This window comes from Carcharhinus amblyrhynchos, chromosome 22 (genome assembly GCF_965287045.1).
Source record: "Carcharhinus amblyrhynchos chromosome 22, sCarAmb.v2.hapA, whole genome shotgun sequence".
NCBI lineage: Eukaryota > Metazoa > Chordata > Chondrichthyes > Carcharhiniformes > Carcharhinidae > Carcharhinus > Carcharhinus amblyrhynchos.
In genome coordinates, this window is record NC_137345.1 from 13,315,682 (window position 1) to 13,334,029 (window position 18,348).

Genomic DNA, 18,348 nt, shown 5'->3' on the forward strand with positions numbered 1-18,348 from the left:
TGTTGCCTGCAAAGGGGGATAATAGGTTTAACAGACCTTGTGCATTAAGTCCAGTTTTGAGTAAATTGGGAATTATTTTTTGTAAGCTATTAGCAGTATTGATGATTTTTGTAACTGTTACTTTAACAGTATTATTAGCCAGAGCAGAGCCGGCAGGGAACCATAGAACCCTACAGTGCAGAAACAGGTCCTTCAGCGCATCGAGTCTGCACCGAACACAATCCCACCCAGGGCCTACCCCCCATCCTACATATTATACCCACTAATCCCCTCTAACGTACACACCCCTGGATACTAAGGGGCAATTTCTTAGCACGGCCAATCAACCTAACCCGCACATCTTTGGACTGTGGGAGGAAACCGGAGCACCCAGAGGAAACCCACGCAGGCACGAGGAGGATGTGCAAACTCCACACAGACAGTAACCTGAGCCAGGAATCGAACCCAGGACCCTGGAGCTGTGAAACAGCAGTGCTGACCACTGTGCTACCAGGGAAGCAAATAAATTAATGGCTAGATATATATTTATGATGTGTTCAAGATGGCAATTGTACACCCAACTGCATTTGATTTAAACCCATGCATCCACCTCCACTGTTCCATATGGTCCTAACTGCATGTGGCTTGGGGTCAAAAGTGCAGTTGGTTAGCCTTGGTCCCAGCCGCTCGGTAATAACTTGGAGCAGGTACTTGGGGGTGGGTGTGAATGACCTTTAGAAAGACCACTTGCAGAGCCATAACAATACTAAACCTGGCTGTGATTACAGCACCAATTATCAGCATGAAAAACAAACAGAACCCAGGACGCATTTAAGGTAATTAGCAAAAAGAAACAGATGGGAGAGGAGAAATATTTTTACACATCGCGTTATGTTCTGGAATGCTCTACTTAAAAAAGGTGGCGCCAACAGATTCAATAACTTTCAATGGGGAATTGGATGTCTGCTTGGAAAGAAATGTTTTTGCAAGATTAAGAGTGGACTAGTTGAAAAGGTCAGGGATTGGCAACCTTAATAACAAGAAGAGGTATTTTTAAAATGTAGTCATAAACATATGTTCAAAGCCGCAATGCTGTCATTTAAAACGTCAGTAGTAATGAAAGGCAAGACTGCAACACTTTGTAGATTTCTACGCAACTCGTTTTAGTTGATGTAAATTACCACAGGTACATAAATATATATACCTGAAGTAATTCACACGCTACTTAGTTTAAAAAAGCTAGTCTCAAATATTTTGCACAGTGCTAATGAATGTTGGAAACTTTTGTTTCCTGTGGCAACATGGTGGCATAGTAGTTAGCGCTGCTGCCTCACAGTGCCCAGGGACACAGGTTCAGTTCCTGGTTTGGGTCACTGTCTGTATGGAGTTTGCACATTTTCCCCACGTCTGTGTGGGTTTCCTCCTGATGCTCGGGTTTCCTCCCACAGTCCGAAAGACTGTTCACGGCATTGGCCGTGCTAAATTCTCCCTCTGGTGTACCCGGACAGGTGCCGGAGTGTGGCTTCTCGGGGATTTTCACCTGGCACATCATACCATTCAAGGCCATGTGCCCATTGTTAATAAATGGGAGTGGTTAGGAGTTCAGATGTCTCTCACGTGCTGGTGCACACTTGATGGGCCGAAGAGCCTTTTCCACATTGTATGATACTATGATAGGGATGCGATGTATGGATACAGTTTTCTATTATAAATTCTCTATATTAAATGACTTAATTCATCAATTGTCAGTTTGGCACAGAAGCTAAGAATATCCAGAGCAGGACAGAAAGAAAAAGCAGAGTTTGGATTGGAAATTAATGGAATGGCGACGATCAAGTTTAAAGTTCATTTGTTAGTGTCACAAGTAGGCTTACTGTGAAAATCCCCTAGTCACTACACTCCTGTGTCTGTTCGGGTACACTGAGGGAGAATTTAGCAGGGCCAATGCACCTGACCAGCACATTCTTTGGACTGTGGGAGGAAACAAGAGCACCTGGAGGAAATCCACGCAGACATGGGGAGAACGTGCAGATGCCACATAGACAGTGACCCAAGCCAGGGCCCCTGGCGCTGTGAGGCAGCAGTGCTAACCACTGTGCAGCTGTGCCATCCATCTGCCTACTGCTTCAAAGGGCAATGTGGTTTAGCATGGATAATTATTAAAGTATGAGTTAAGAACGGAGTTATTGTTGTTGAGATATACCTTGTTGTTTGCCCTTTGCTTCTGTGGAAATAACAAGGATTAACTTGGAAACGACACATAGTTGGAGACATTGTGGTGGGGAAGGAGGACATTTGGCCCATCAAGTTCATGCCAGCTCTCCATACAGCAATTCAATCAGTCCTGTTTCCCTGTTCATTTCCCAGAGTCAAGTGCCAACTCAATTTCCTTTTCAAATGATACATCACTTCTGCTTCCAGCAATCTTGTAAGCAGTTGATTCCAGGTCATTACCACTCACTATGTAAAAGAAGTTCTTCCTCCTTGCATCTCTTGCCCAAAACCTTAAATCTGTGTCACTATGTCCTTGTACCATCAGCTAATGATAACTTTTCTTTGTCTATCCTATCTGAGTCTGCTTTTTGATGATTTAACTAGTTATTAGGGGGAACCAGTAGATGTATACTTGGATTTCCAAAAGGCATCTGAAAAGGTCCACACCAAAAGTTAAAATACAAGATAAGGGATCATGGATTTAGAGGTAATATGTGTTAGGGTATGAGATCAGAAATCACTAGGTATATTATGAAGTCAGACTAGACCCCAACTGTTTGCTAATTTTGATATTAATGTGAGGATGAGATGTTTCACTCCAGGTGTGATTCTACTGACACACTAGGAAGCACTTTTTAAAACAACCTTCATTTAACAAGAAACTATAACAAATGAATTTTAAACATGACAAGATATAATTCTTAACTGCTAACCTATCAGCCTGAGTTCCAATTCAAGGGCTATTCCTCTTACAGACGTAAAACCCCACTTCAAAGTCAGTTAGCAACACCCAGGCTTACATGCTTGTAATCAGGTTGCCAGCCATGAGAGTTTTCAGAGCATTTCTGGAGAGAAAGGCAGAGAGATATGTCTTACTTCTTTCAGAACCAGGCAGAAAACTGTTTTTTTTAATGGATCAGTGTATCTTCCCTGCAAGCTTAGCTCCTCCCTTTAAAACGTAACTCAGTCTCTGTCAATCAAAACTCCACTCTGAAACCCCAAGAGAAACCTAAGTAAACACAAATGCAACAAATGTGTTTAAATGAACATGCCATTAATTAAAATCAGTCATTATCCTGCTTCTCAACATGGACTGCATGTTTTCCCAGACAAATTGGCACCTTGTAAAACAGAACTGACATACCCCTTCCAAGAAACATGCTAAATATATATTTCTTAAAGGCACAGTATCATCATGCACAGAATCCCTACAGTGTAGTAGGAGACCATTTGGCTCACTGAGTCTGCACTGACTCTCCAACAGTGCACCCAACACCGCCCCCCCCCCCCCCCGCTCTATCCGCATAGCCCCATGCAACTATCCGACTAATTTCCCTAACCTACATATCTTGGGACACTAAGGGGCAATTTAGCATGGCCAATTCATCTAACCTGTGTATCTTTGGATAGAAGATTGATTAACAGACAGGATGCAAAGAGTGGGCATGAACATCAAGTTGGAAGGCTGTAACCAGTGCAGTGCTGCAAAGATTGGTGCTCCAGCCTCAACTATTGACAATCTACATTAATGATTTAGACAAAGTAATTCATGAGAGTAGTGTCTAATTTTGCTGATGATAAAATGTGAGTAGGAATGAACAAAGAACAAAGAACAAAGAATGTAAGCTGTGTGGAGGACACAGAGGCTGCAAAGAAATATGGACAGGTTAGATGAATGGGCAACAAGATAGCAGATGGATTAGAATGTGGGGAAGCATAAGGTATTCACTTTGGTAGTAAGAATTGTTATGATATTAGAGCAGACCTCAAAGTTTTTGTTGTGATTGAGTTAGGGACCTGTAACCTTTTGCTTAAAGTAGGCAAAATTTAAATAAAGCCACAAGATTCCACAGCTTTTGAATGAACAAAATAAACTTGACCATACAAGTTCAGAAAAATAAAACAATTTACAATATCGATCTTGTACTCTAAATTTCAGGGTTAAAATGAGGTACATGTAAACTAACAGGCAAACTGTAATCAAACACAGTAAGCTGTGTAATAAATGCCAAGACATGTCCACAGAATTCTCAGCAACTCACCCCACTGTCATTAAGCACTGTCAGACAACCAATCTTGTTGAAACTCTGTCTGTCTGTCTGTCTCTCTCTCTTGAGGGATTCCAGTCTTCACCTCCGTTCATCCAGCCTTGGAATTCTCTTCAAAGGTCACTCCAACTCAGACTGCCACAACAGTGGCCCACCTCGCAAGGTTTCAGTCTTGTCCCTTGAGATTCTGTTTCTCTGGATTCCCGAGTCTGTACTCAAGCACCAACTCACAAGTACAACTTTAGCTCTTCAGCCACGCAGAGCAGAATGCCACTGCTCCAAAGGTTATCTTTGCTTTAACAGCTCCATAGAATCCCTACAATTCAGAAGGAGGCCATTTGGTCTATCAAGTCTGCACTGACTCGCTAAAAGATCATCTTACCGTACTCCTCTCCCATTCCCATATCCCAGTGAATTTACCATGTCCAATCCAGCTAATCTACCCATCCTTTGGGCACTAAGGGACAATTTAGCCAGGGCCAATCCACCTAACCTGCACATTTCTGGACTGTGGGAGGAAACCAGAGCACCTGGAGGAAACCCACGCAGACACGGAGAGAATGTGCAAACTCCACACAGACAGTCACCCAAGGCTGGAATTGAAGCTGGTTCCCTGATGCTGTGAAGCAGCAGTGCTAACCATTGTATCACCTCTCTGCACAGAATGACTAGCTTTGTGCTGCTTTTTTACTCAACAGGGCTTATTTAAAGCCTATCAGTTGCAGAACATCTATTATTTGGAACCTCTTTTCTTGCTCCTCTCCCTAGTTGTTCCTACCAGTGGTCTACTGCTCCTGCTGACTCCTTCCCTGGTTCCCTCTCACTCTCTGGGTTCTCCCTCCATTCTCTCTCTGCGTTCCCTCTCTGGATTCCTTCTCTGGGGTTTCTCTCAGTCCTGTCCTCTGTTTGGGACTTCCCTCTGGTATTTTTAACAGAATAGAAAAGCAGATTTTATTTTAAAGTTGTGAAAGCCATAAAAGTTGCTGCTCAGAGGGACTTGGATTGTGCAAGTAACACAAACTCAGCATGCAGATACAGCAAGCAATTTGGAAGGCAGATGGCATGTTGGCCTTTACTATCAGGGGTTTGGACTATAAGAACAAAGAAGTCTTGCTATAAGTGTACAGGGTTTTGATATGACAACATCTGGAGTATTGTGCAGTTTTGGTCTCCATATTTAAGGAAGAATATAGAATCGTAGAGTCCCTACAATGCAGAAGGAATTTCCCATCGAGCCTGCACTGATAACAATCCTGCCCAGGTCCTATCCTCGTAACCCTGACACTAAAGGGGCAATTTAGTATGGCCAATCAACCTAAGCCACAGATCTTTGGAGTGCGGGAGAAAACCGGAATACCTGGAAGAAACCCTAGCAGACATAGGGAGAACTTGCAAGCTCCACATAATCATCTGAGGCCAGAATTAAACTGGGGTCCCTCAATGTACTAAAGCCTGGTCAGCCATGTTTTTTTCAACAATATACTTTGTTCATAAAATATCTGAAGGAACATCTGAAAGGGGAGTTATTTAGCTCAGTTGGCTGGACAGCTGCATGGGTCCAATTCCCGTACTGGCTGAGGTTATGGTGGCTCACTGACACAGTGGTTAGCATGGCTGCTTCGCAGCTCCAGGTACCCGGATTCAATTCCGGCCTTGGTTGACTGTGTGGAGATTGCATATTCTCCCTGCGTCTGTGTGGGTTTCCTCCCACACTCCAAAGATGTGCAGGTTAGGCGGATTGCTCATACTAACTGTCCCTTAGTGTCCCAAGATGTGTAGGTTAGATGGATTAGCCATGAGAAATGTGTGGGGTTACGGGATGGGGGTGTGGGTGTGAAAGCCCAGGTAAGATACTCTGTCAGAGTTGGAGCAGGCTGAATGGCCTCTTCTGCACTGTATGGATTCTATGGATCTATGAAACATTATAAATTGTCATAACAGGGAAGTCCAATGAAACTCACATTTTCTAGAGAGATCAAAATGCACTCCATGATGCTTCAATACAGCACTGAGAACATTACAAACATTTAAATGTTTTCTTTATAGAGTACACTGCTGTTCAAATTATACACTTAGGTCATGTTGCATTCTTGAGGTGTTTCAGCACGTTTACATTTACTGTACATAGTCAAGATTAAGCATACATTCGGAGGGGCTCTGCACAGTTAGAAGTCCCTCTGCCTTTTTTTCCCCTCAGCGTTACAAAGCCAATGTGCAGAGTTGTTATGGCAAGCCCTTAATCCATCTCCTTGCTTGCTCTGATAACCAATTCAATCCAATTCATGGTCACGACAAAAGAGACATACTGGATTCAAACTGGCAAGGACAAGCATTAAACTTGATCTCATACTTGATCCTGCAATTAATCTTAGCCAAAAGGTAATTTCTTTTGCAAAAGCAAACGTTATTCAAAGTCTCTGAAACAAATATTATAAAAACATTTAAAATTGTTATAACACAATGATATTCATATTTTCTCCAGAGATCAAGGCGAGATGCTTCAATTCAGTAATCAGAACATTACAAATATTTTAATATTTTCATTACAGAGAATACAATTCTTTGCAAACTATATACATCAGTTGTGGTGCACTCTGCGTTTCATCAATACCGTTAGGGTTAAACACACAGTCCAAGAGGTTTTACCCGGTTACTAACCTCTCGGTGAACATTGGCTGAAAGGTCTCATCTCATGGCCTTTCCCCATTGCGCCTTTGAGGTGCCTGCCTCAAGCTTGAGTGCATCCCTCAGCACATACTCCTGAACCTTGGAAAGTGCCAGTTTGCAAGCATAGAAGACTGGCTAACTGACAGAAGGGAGAGAGTCAGAATAAATGGGTCTTTTACTGGTTGACAAGGTGTAACTAGTAGGGTATCACAGTGTTCATACCACGGGCCCCAACTAGTTACAATATTAATTAATGACTTGGATACAGAAATTTGCAAGTGACACCAAAGTAGGTGGAATAGTACGTTTTAATGAGGAAATAAGACATTTATAAATGGATGCAGATAGGTTAGGTAAGTGGTTCAAAATGTGGATAAGTGTGATATTATCCGTTTTGATGGGAAAAATGGAAAGGTAACTTACCTAAATGGAGAGAAACTTTGGGGTGCTTCATTACAGAGGGATCAGTGAGTAAGTCGCAGGAAGCTCGTTCTGAGGTACAGCGAGTAATAAGCAAATGGAATTTTGGCATTTATAGCTAAAGGAATAGAGTATACAAGCAAGGCTGTGTTGTTTTGTTGACCATTGGGAAGTCTTTGCAAAGGAAGGGCACTTGTATAAGAGGGATAGGGAACACTTAAATGGGAAGGGGACACATATTTTAGCTGGGAGGTTGGCTGGAGTGTTTAGGCAGGGTTTAAACTAGTATGGAGGGGGGGTGGGGAGGAGAGAGACAGCTCAGGCACTGGGAGTGAGTTGGAGGTCAGGGTAAGTCTAGTTGATAGGAAAATCCCCCAGGAGAAGGAGGATCCGAGAGGGCCTGAGGGTCTTAGGTGCATCTGTTTTAATGCGAGGAGTGTGACGGGAAAGTCGGATGAACTTAGGGCCTTGATGTTCGCAAGGAATTTAGATGTGGTGGCAGTGACAGAGACGTGGTTAAAGGAGGGGCAGGACTGGCAGCTAAATGTTCCAGGGTATAAGTGTTTTAGGCGTGATAGGGGAGGGTTGAAAAGAGGAGGGGGAGTGGCGCTCTTAGTTAGGGAGCAGCGGTGCAGAGGGAGGATAACATGGAGGGGTTGGAAATTGAGTCTCTGTGGGTGGAGTTGAGGAATAGGAAGGGGGCCATTACTATGCTAGGAGTGTACTATAGGCCGCCCGATAGCCCGCGGGCAGTGGAAGAGGGTATATGTAGGGACATTTTGGATAAGTGTAGGAAGAATAGGGTTGTTGTAGTGGGAGATTTTAATCTCCCTGGGTTGGATTGGAAGGTGCCTAGAGCTGGGGGAGGAATGATGGGGAGGAATTCGTAAGATGTGTATTGGAAGGATCCTTGCAACAGTATGTAGATAGCCCGACTAGAGAGGGGGCGATACTGGATTTAGTTCTGGGAAATGAGCCGGGTCAGGTGGTTGAGGTTGTGGTAGGCGAACATGTGGCTAATAGTGACCACAACTCTGTCTACTTTAGGATACGAATGGAAAAAGATGAGAGCTGTCCTAAGGGGAGGGTGCTAAATTGGGGAAAGGCTAGATACAGCCAGATTAGGCAGGAGCTTAGGGATACAGACTGGGATGGGCTGTTGGAAGGCAAGACCACGTTAGGCACGTGGGAGTCTTTCAAGGGAAAACTGCAAAGAGTGCAGGAAAGGCATGTGCCGGTTAGGAGAAAGGATGGGAAAGGTAGGATTAGAGAGCCATGGATTACTAGAGATATAGAAGACCTGGTTAGGAAGAAACGAGAGGCGTATGTCAGGTCTAAGCAGCTGGGAACGGAGAGTGTTGGAGGAATACAAAGAGAGTAGGAGAGATCTCAAACGGGGAGTTAGGAGAGCAAAGAGGGGGCATGAGATGGCTTTGGCAGGTAGGGTTAAGGAGAATCCAAAGGCATTTTACTCCTATCTTAAGAACAAAAGGGTGGCTAGGGGTAAAATCAGTCCTCTCAGGGACAGACGTGGGGAATTGTGCTTAGAGGCAGAGGGAATGGGGGAGATCCTGAATGAATACTTTGCGTCGGTATTCACGAAGGAGAGAGGCTTGATGTCTAGTACGGTCATTGAGGGAGCAGTAGACCAATTGAAAGATCTATCGATTACGAGGGAAGAAGTGTTAGGGCTTTTAGATGGCATTAAAACCGATAAATCTCCGGGGCCCGATTGCATTTATCCTAGGCTGCTTACAGAGGCGAGGGATGAGATTGCTGGGCCTCTGACGTGAATCTTTGTCTCTTCTTTGGACACAGGTGAGGTCCCAGAGGACTGGAGGATAGCGAACGTGGTACCGTTGTTTAAAAAGGGTAGGAGGGATAGCCCAGGTAACTATAGGCTGGTGAGCTTAACGTCAGTGGTAGGTAAGTTGATGGAGAGGATTCTTAGGGATAGGATGTTTGCGCACTTGGAGCGTTGCGATCTGATTAAGGATATGCAGCATGGCTTTGTCAAGGGGAAGTCTTGCCTTACAAATCTGGTAGAATTCTTTGAGGAGGTGACAAAAACGGTTGACGAAGGACGAGCCGTTGATGTCGTCTATATGGATTTCAGTAAGGCGTTTGACAAAGTCCCTCATGGTAGGTTGGTACAGAAGATTAAAGCTCATGGGATACGTGGTCAGGTATCTAGATGGGTAGAGAACTGGCTTGCAAAGAGGCGTCAGAGAGTAGTAGTGGAGGGGTCTTTTTCTAGCTGGAGGTCTGTCACTAGTGATGTGCCGCAGGGCTCGGTACTGGGACCTCTTCTCTTTGTAGTGTATATAAATGATTTGGAAGAGGGAGTAGGTGATGCGATCAGCAAATTTGCTGATGACACCAAGATGGCTGGATTGGCGGGCAGTGAGGAGCAGTGTCTGGCAATACAGCAGGATATTGATAGGCTGGTTGATTGGGCAGATACGTGGCAAATGGAGTTTAATCCGGATAAATGTGAGGTGATGCATTTTGGCCAGAATAATGTAGGGGGAAGTTATATGATAAAGGGTAAGCCCGTAAAGAGTATAGAATCACAGCGAGACCTGGGGGTGCAAGTGCACAAGTCTTTGAAGGTGGTAGTGCAAGTGGAGAGTGTGGTGAAGAAAGCCTATGGTATGTTAGCCTTTATAGGAAGGGGTATAGAATATAAGAGCTGGAGTCTAATATTGCAGTTGTACAGAACGTTGGTTAGGCCGCATTTGGAGTACTGCGTCCAGTTCTGGTCGCCTTACTACCAGAAGGACGTGGAGACTGGAGAGAGTGCAGAGGAGGTTTACCAGGATGTTGCCTGGTATGGAAGGACTGGGGTATGAGGAAAGATTGAAGAAATTGGTGCTCTTTTCCCTTGAAAGACGCCGACTGAGGGGGAATCTAATAGAGGTATATAAGATTATGAAGGGTATAGATAGAGTAAACAGAGGTAAGCTATTTCCTATAATAGAGACACGTAGGACAAGGGGCCATGGACTTCAGGTGAGGGGGGAGAGGTACAACACAGATATTAGAGGGAGGTTTTTCACACAGAGGGTGGTGGGGTATGGAATGCTCTGCCAAGTAAGGTGGTGGAGGCAAACACACTAGAGTCCTTTAAGAGTAACTTAGACAGGCACATGACTGAGTTGGAGATGGGTGGATATAGGAGATCCTTTTAAATAAGGGTCATTAGCATTGGGGCGTCCCTGGTAATGTAAATGGGTATAGTATGATAATAATGTTTTTTCTCTTTTCATTCACAGGTTTTAAGTCGGTCCACCTCGTGTCCAACGAGGGGCATACACGCGATGGGTCGTACTGGGGCTGCTCTTAGTTGTTCGAGATTGGCCTAGTGCTTCACGTCGTTAGTGTGTGCCTAAACTGGACAAGAAACTGGGCAAGACGACAGCTCGGTGACTATCGCTGATTGCTGTGCAGACACATGGATTTGGGCCAGTGTCTGTGGGAGTTTGCACATTCTCCCCGTGCTTGCGTGGGTTTTCTCCGGGTGCTCCGGTTTCCTCCCACACCCCAAAGATGTGCTGTTAGGCTGATTGGCAGGAATAAATTGTCCCTAAATCAGTTTCCCTCAATCTGGATGGCCATAAAACATTAGACAGAGGTCGTGGGTAGAGAGGTGGACTGGTGGTGTTCAGATGGCGGCGCGGGCTCGTTGGGCCGAAGGGCTTGTTTTCCAGGCTGATTTTGTTCTTTGTTGCAACTGTACCCCAGGTGCATTCTCACCAATGCCTTGTAATGTGTACAGATTTGGTCCCTTTATTTGAGGAAGGATGCAGTGCCATTAGAGATAGTTCAGAGCAAGTTCACTAGATTGATTCCAAAGCCGAGGGGTTTGTTTTATGAAGACAGACGGAGCAATTTAGGCCTAAATCCTAGAGTTTAGAATGAGAGATCTAATTGAGATATATCAAAAGATATTGGCAAAGTAGACTTAGGGTAGATGCTTTCTCTTGTGGAGGCAGTCAAGGATAAGAGTTTTACAATAAGGGTAGCAGATTGAAAACCAAGATGAGGAGAAACTCTCAAAGCGTGGTTAATTAGTGGAATTCACTATCCCAGAGTGCGGTGGATGCCACGATATTGGGTATATTCAAAAGGAGGATATAGACTGATTTCTAATTAGTAATGGGTTGAAGGGCTATGGCAACTTGGCAGGGAAGTGGAGTTGAGGCCAATACATGATCGGCTATGATGGTATTGAATGGTGAAGCAGGCTCGAGAGGCTGAATTGCCCTACTCCTGTTCCTAGTTCTTACGATAATTCTTTGCAATGGAAGATCAACAAGTTTCAGTCAGGCTAAAGAGCATCTTTCACCAAATTGATGATCCTCCAGCAGTAGTGGACATTTGTCTGGTGTACATAGCCTGCAGAGCGCAGAGTCTCACATTACGGAGCTGCTTGGGATGAACCTCGACATCTCTCTCCAGACCATCTTTGCAAAAGCATAATCCACAAGGAGGTTTGTCACTCCTGCTGTTGCTTCAAGGGCAGTGTGCAGCAGCACTGAGACTTGGGGCATGGATGAAGGATCTGATGGGGAGTGCCCTGCTAAGTCTTGGTGCTTGTTGGAAAGTTCTGGTGACAAGGCGTTCAGCCAAATCACTGAGTCTGCTGAGGGAACCATCTGATAGAATCCACCAGCTCCTTATCCTGCAAGGCCTCAAGGACATTATGTCCACCACAACTTAATGGACTTGTGAGCAACAAGGCGCTTTAAAAAAAAAAAATCCTTTCTGAAAATTAGAGTGTGAAACATGACCATGGAAAGCCTTTAATCCATCTCCTTGCTTGCTCCAGAAACCAATTCAATTTGAATCCAAAATCATGGCCCGCATGAGAGAGACACACCCCCATCTTGGGCTTGATTTGAAGTTTGATTTCAACCAAGAAGCAACAAATGGCAATGGCAGTACACAATGACAGTACTTGTGCAAAACATAACCATGGATCAATCCAATGGAAATACATAGTCATGGTCACAAATACCCTCTCAGGTTATGAAGCAGAAGGAGAATCAGAACTAGATGTAATGCTTTAAATCGTGAATATACATGACTTTTATTAGGGTTCAACATTTAACTACATAGAACATGGAGACATCATCTGCGATTATGCAAGCTTGAGAAAATCACAAAAGAATTTAGTATAGCAATAGGCGGCACGTTGGTACAGTGGTGAACACTGCTGCCTCACAGCACCAGGGACCCAAGTTCAATTCCTGGTTTGGGTCGCTGTCTGTGTGAACCTGCATGTTCTCCTCCGGGTGCTCCGGTTTCCCCCCACAGTCCAAAAGATGCGCTGGTTAGGTGCATTGGCCGTGCTAAATTCTTCCTCAGCGTACCCAAATAGGCACCGGTGTGGCAACTGAGGGATTTTTCACACTAACTTTGTTGCAGTGTTAATGTAAGCCTACTTGTGACATTAATAATAAAAAGTTGGGCACAGTAAGAAGTCTCACAACACCAGATTAAAGTCCAACAGGTTTATTTGGTATAATGAGCTTTCAGAGGGCTGCGCCTTCATCATTTGAGTTGGACAGCAATTTAACTTTGGAATAGATAAAAGCTATATTTAAATTTGGTCCAATGTAATGCAGTACAGCACATTTCAATAGCATTATAATAAACTTGAAGACCAAGAAAACATTTTTCATCGTAATAGTCTCCAGATAATAAATAGAAACCTCCACTTAATGATCTTGATCAGAGGTGATAATTAACATATGTCCAAATGCTTGGATCTTTACTTCTCAAGTGTTATGTGACTGTATTTCCATTGATGGCTCAAATACGGTAATGCCATTTTCCTGTTGCTTTTGGTAGATACAAAATGTGCCACTAGATGTCATGATGTGGATGTGCCAGCGTTGGACTGGGGTAAACACAGTAAAAAGTCTGACAACACCAGGTTTTAGTCCAACTGATTTACTTGATAGTAAACTCACAAGCTTTTGAGGGGACTGCCTCTTCGTCAGGTGAATGGAGAGTTCTGGCCTCAGACAGAGCATATAAAGTACAGACAGTTTAGAGATTACTGATTAGAATGTGAATCTTTACACCTAACCTGCTGTTCAAGTCCTAAAGTGGCTGACAATGTGTGTGGAAGGAGCACTGATCACAGGTTAAAGAGATGTGTATTGTCCCCAGACAGCACAGTGAGTGAGGTTTTGCAAACCCAGGCAAGTCACGGGGGTTACAGATAGTGCGACATGAACCCAAGATCCCTGTTGAGACCGTCCTCATGTGTGCGGAACTTGGCTATCAGTCTCTGCTCAGCGACTCTGCGCTGTGTGTTGTGAAGGCCGCCTTGGAGAATGCTTACCCGAAGGTCAGAGGCTGAATGCCCATGACCACTGAAGTGTTCGCCAACAGGAAGGGAACAGTCTTGCCTGGTGATTGTCGAGCGATGTTCATTCATCCGTTGTCGTAGCGTCTGCATGGTCTCCCCAATGTACCATGCTTTGGGACATCCTTTCTTGCAACGTATCAGGTAGACAAATGTTGGCCGAGTTGCAAGAGTATTTACTGTGTACCTGATGGATGGTATTCTCACGTGTGATGATGGTATCCGTGTCGATGATCCGGCATGTCTTGCAGAGGTTGCTGTGGCAAGGTTGTGTGGTGTTGTGGTCACTGTTCTCCTGAAGACTGGGTAGTTTGTTGCGAACAATGGTCTGTTTGAGGTTGTGTGGTTGTCTGAAGGCAAGAAGTGGGGGTGTGGGGATGGCCCTGGCGAGATGTTCATCCTCAATGATATGTTGAAGACTCCGGAGAAGATGTCGTAGCTTCTCCGCTCCGGGGAAGTACTGGACGACGAAGGGTACTCTGTCCACTGTGTCCCATGTTTGTCTTCTGAGGAGATCGGTGCTGTTTTTCGCTGTGGCGCATCGGAACTGTCGATCTATGAGTCGAGCGCCAGATCCTGTTCTTATGAGGGCATCTTTCAGCGTCTGGAGGTGTCTGTCACGATCCTCCTCATCTGAGCAAATCCTGTGTATACGGAGGGCTTGTCCATAGGGAATGGCTTCTTTAACATGTTTAGGCTGGAAGCTGGAGAAGTGGAGCATTGTGAGATTGTCTGTGGGCTTGCGGTACAGTGAGGTGCTGAGGTGACCGTCCTTAATGGAGATGCATGTGTCCAAGAATGCAACTGATTCTGGGGAATAGTCCATCGTGAGTCTGATGGTGGGCTGGAATTTGTTGATATCATATAGTTGTTTCAGTGATTGTTCACCATGAGGCCAAAGGAAGAAAATGTAATCGATGTATCTAGTGTATAGCTGGGGGGTCTTTGTACAATGTGTTTCAGGATGCCCTCGACGTAGCCGGAGAGGTTCTCACACAGAGTTCCATTGCCCGATACAATGGGACGGCCGGGTGTGTTTGTCTTGTGTATCTTTGGGAGGCAGTAGAGATCTCCAATGCGGGGAGTACGTGGAATGAGAGCACAGAGGGTGCTCTGAAGGTCCAGATCAAAGGTCTTGATCTGTGGGTCTACCTGATACGTTGCAAGAAAGGATGTCCCGAAGCATGGTACACTGGGGAGACCATGCAGATGCTACGACAATGGATGAATGAACATCTGACCTTCGGGTAAGCATTCTCCAAGGTGGCCTTCACGACACACGACAGCGCAGAGTCGCTGAGCAGAGACTGATAGCCAAGTTCCACACACGAGGACGGTCTCAACAGGGACCTTGGGTTCATATCGCACTATCTGTAACCCCCGTGACTTGCCTGGGTTTGCAAAACCTCATACTGTGCTGTCTGGAGACAATACACATCTCTTTAACCTGTGATCAGTGCTCCTTCCACACACATTATCGGCCACTTTAGGACTTGAACAGCAGGTTAGGTGTAAAGATTCGCTTTCTAATCAATAATCTCTAAACTGTCTGTGCTTTATATGCTCTGTCCGAGGCCAGAACTCTCCATTCACCTGACGAAGAGGCAGTCCCCTCGAAAGCTTGTGAGTTTACTATCAAATAAAATCGGTTGGACTAAAACCTGATGTTGTCAGACTTTTACTGTGTTCCACTAGGTGTCACCTTTTCTCTGCCTAACAGAGTCTGCGCCCCCTGGCCACAAAAGCGCTACTTTATTTCTAAGCTAGAAACTGCGAATGTGGGGCCGGGAAAGGGGCGGGGTGGGGAAAGTAAAAATCAACGTTATAAAATGCACTAAATAACGATTTAACGCAAACGCCTCATCGAGTATCATAGCTTTCACCTTCTCATCGTTCTTAATTAATCACTTCCAGATGATTGCGAAATGCTTTTGGATTTAACAACATCAAACTCTTACATTCTTCAGTTCAGTGATTTTTGCTTTTCAGTCAATAAAATCTTAAATCAGTAATTATTTCAAAGAAATTCAAATCTAGAGTTTTCAACAATGTAACCTTAAACAGTAAAGATGTTTTTTTAAAAAATGTAAAATCCTGGGTTTTCATTGAATATAATTTTAAACCCTAGAGAAATCATTTTAAAAAATGTAAAATCCTGAGTTTATTAAATATAATTTTAAACATTAGATAAATGATTTTTAAAAAGCGTAAATCCTGAGTTTATTAAACTATAATTTTAAACATGAGAAATTATTTTAAAAACATAAAATCCTGGGTTTTCACTAAATATAATTTTAACCATTAGAGAAATTTAAAAAAGTAAAATCCTGAGTTTCCATTAAATATAATTTAAACACGAGAAACTTTTTTTAAAAAAACTAAACTCCTCAGTTTATTAAATATAATTTTAAACATGAGAAATTTAAAAAACGTAAAATCCTGAGTTTTCATTAAATATAACTTTAAACATGAGAGAAATTATTTTTAAAAAACGTAAAATCCTGGGTTTTCATTAGATATAACCTTAAACCAGTGAATAAACTATTTTTAGAAGTGCCAGTTGCTGGGTGTTGTATTGAGTAGTGTGTTATTAGATACTTCACAATTGTGCAACACACTGGCAGCTTTGCTACATTCGCTTGCTACATTGCCTGTGACGTACCATGGGACCTCCCCTGCACCGCGCAGTCGCAGCCTCTTGCAGCCCAGCTGTTGCCAGGCAGATGTGTCCTGAGGTGACCTCGTAGTGCGCGTGCGCTACATTTCCTGACCATATATAGGAAGTGCGGGTGACGTACAGGTACGGAGGCGGGGGGGTGCCTCGCGCAGGCGCGCTCGCTCTCCCATGTTGCAATTTGCCACATGCAGAGCAATGCGCCATTGGCTTCCTAGCTAACTGGGCCAGGGAACGATGGGGCACTGAGAATGGAAGCAGAAAAAAGCACCCAAAATCTGACTTTGCCATGCCAACATGTTCACCCAGGAAGAATTGATCCCACCTTAAACATTCACTCCCTCAAACAGTGCACAGTGACAGCAGTGTATACAATATGCCCTACAGCAGTATATGTCATGTACAATAGCCCCTACAGCAGTGTATGCTATTTACAACATGCCATACAGCAGTGTATGCCATATACAACACACCCTACAGACAATATGCTCTACAGCAGTGTACACCATGTACAACCTACCACAAAGCAGTGCACGCCATATACAACACACCCTACAGCAGTGTATGCTAATATACATAGCTCAATAGCAACTTACCCAAGCTCATGCGACAGCGGCAGCAATGTTAACCAAACTATGGTTTGCCTACCGTCGCAAAAGATCCACAACAGACATCATCTCCCAGGCTCTGTACTCAACCCTGGAACACTTAAAAAGCAAGGACACATATGTCAGACTCTTACTTATTAACTACAGCTCACCATTATTCCAACAAAACGTATCTCCAAACTCCGTGGCCTGGGCCTTGGCACCTCCCTCTGCAACTGGATCCTGATCTTCCTAACTCACAGACCACAGTCAGTAAGGATAGGCAACAACACTTCCTCCATGATCATCCTCAACACAGGTGCCCCACAAAGCTGTGTTCTCAGCCCCTACTGTACTTCTACACCTATGACTATACGGCCAAATTCCCTTCCAATTTGATTTTCAAGTTTGCTGACAGCAGCACTGTAGTGGGTCAGATCTCAAACAATGACGAGACAGAGGACAGGAATGAGATAGAGAATTTGGTGAACTGCTGTGGTGCTAATAATCTCTCCCTCAATGTCAACAAAAGGAGATTGTCATCGACTTCAGGAAGCATAAAGGAGAACATGCCCCTGTCTACATTAATGGTGGTGTAGTAGAAAGGGTCGAGAGCTTCAAGTTTTTAGGTGTCCAGAGCACCAATCTGTCCTGGTCTCCCCATGCTGACACTATAGTTAAGGAAGCCCACCGGTGCCTCTGCTTTCTCAGAAGACTAAAGGAAATTTGCCACGTCAGCTACGACTCTCACCAACCTTTACAGATGCACCATAGAAAGCATTCTTTCTGGTTGTATCATAGCCTGGTATAGCTCCTGCGCTGCCCAAGATTGCAAGGAACTACAAAAGGTCATGAATGTAGCCCAATTCATCAAGCAAACCAACCTCCCATCCATTGACTCTGCCTACACTTCCTGCTGCCTCAGCAAAGCGGCCAGCACAATTAAGGACCCACGCACCCTGGACATTCTCTCTTCCACCTTCTTCCATCAGGAAAAAGATACAATAGTCTGAGATCATGTGCCAACCGACTCAAGAACAGCTTCTTCTCTGCTGTCAGACTTTTGAATTGACCTACCTTGCATTCAGTTGATTTTTTCTACACCCTTGCTATGACTATAACACTACATTCTGCACTCTCTCATTTCCTTCTCTATGAACGGTATGCTTTGTCTGTATAGCACGCAAGAAACAATACTTTTTACTGTATATTAATACATGTGACTATAACAAATCAAATCAGAAATCACTGTCACCGTTCCACCTCTAATTTACACACCATCTGGACAAGGAAGTATCACATGGGGCTAAATCCTAAACTCCCTCCCTAACAGCGTGATGGGTGTACCTACAGCACACAGATAGAACATAGAACATTACA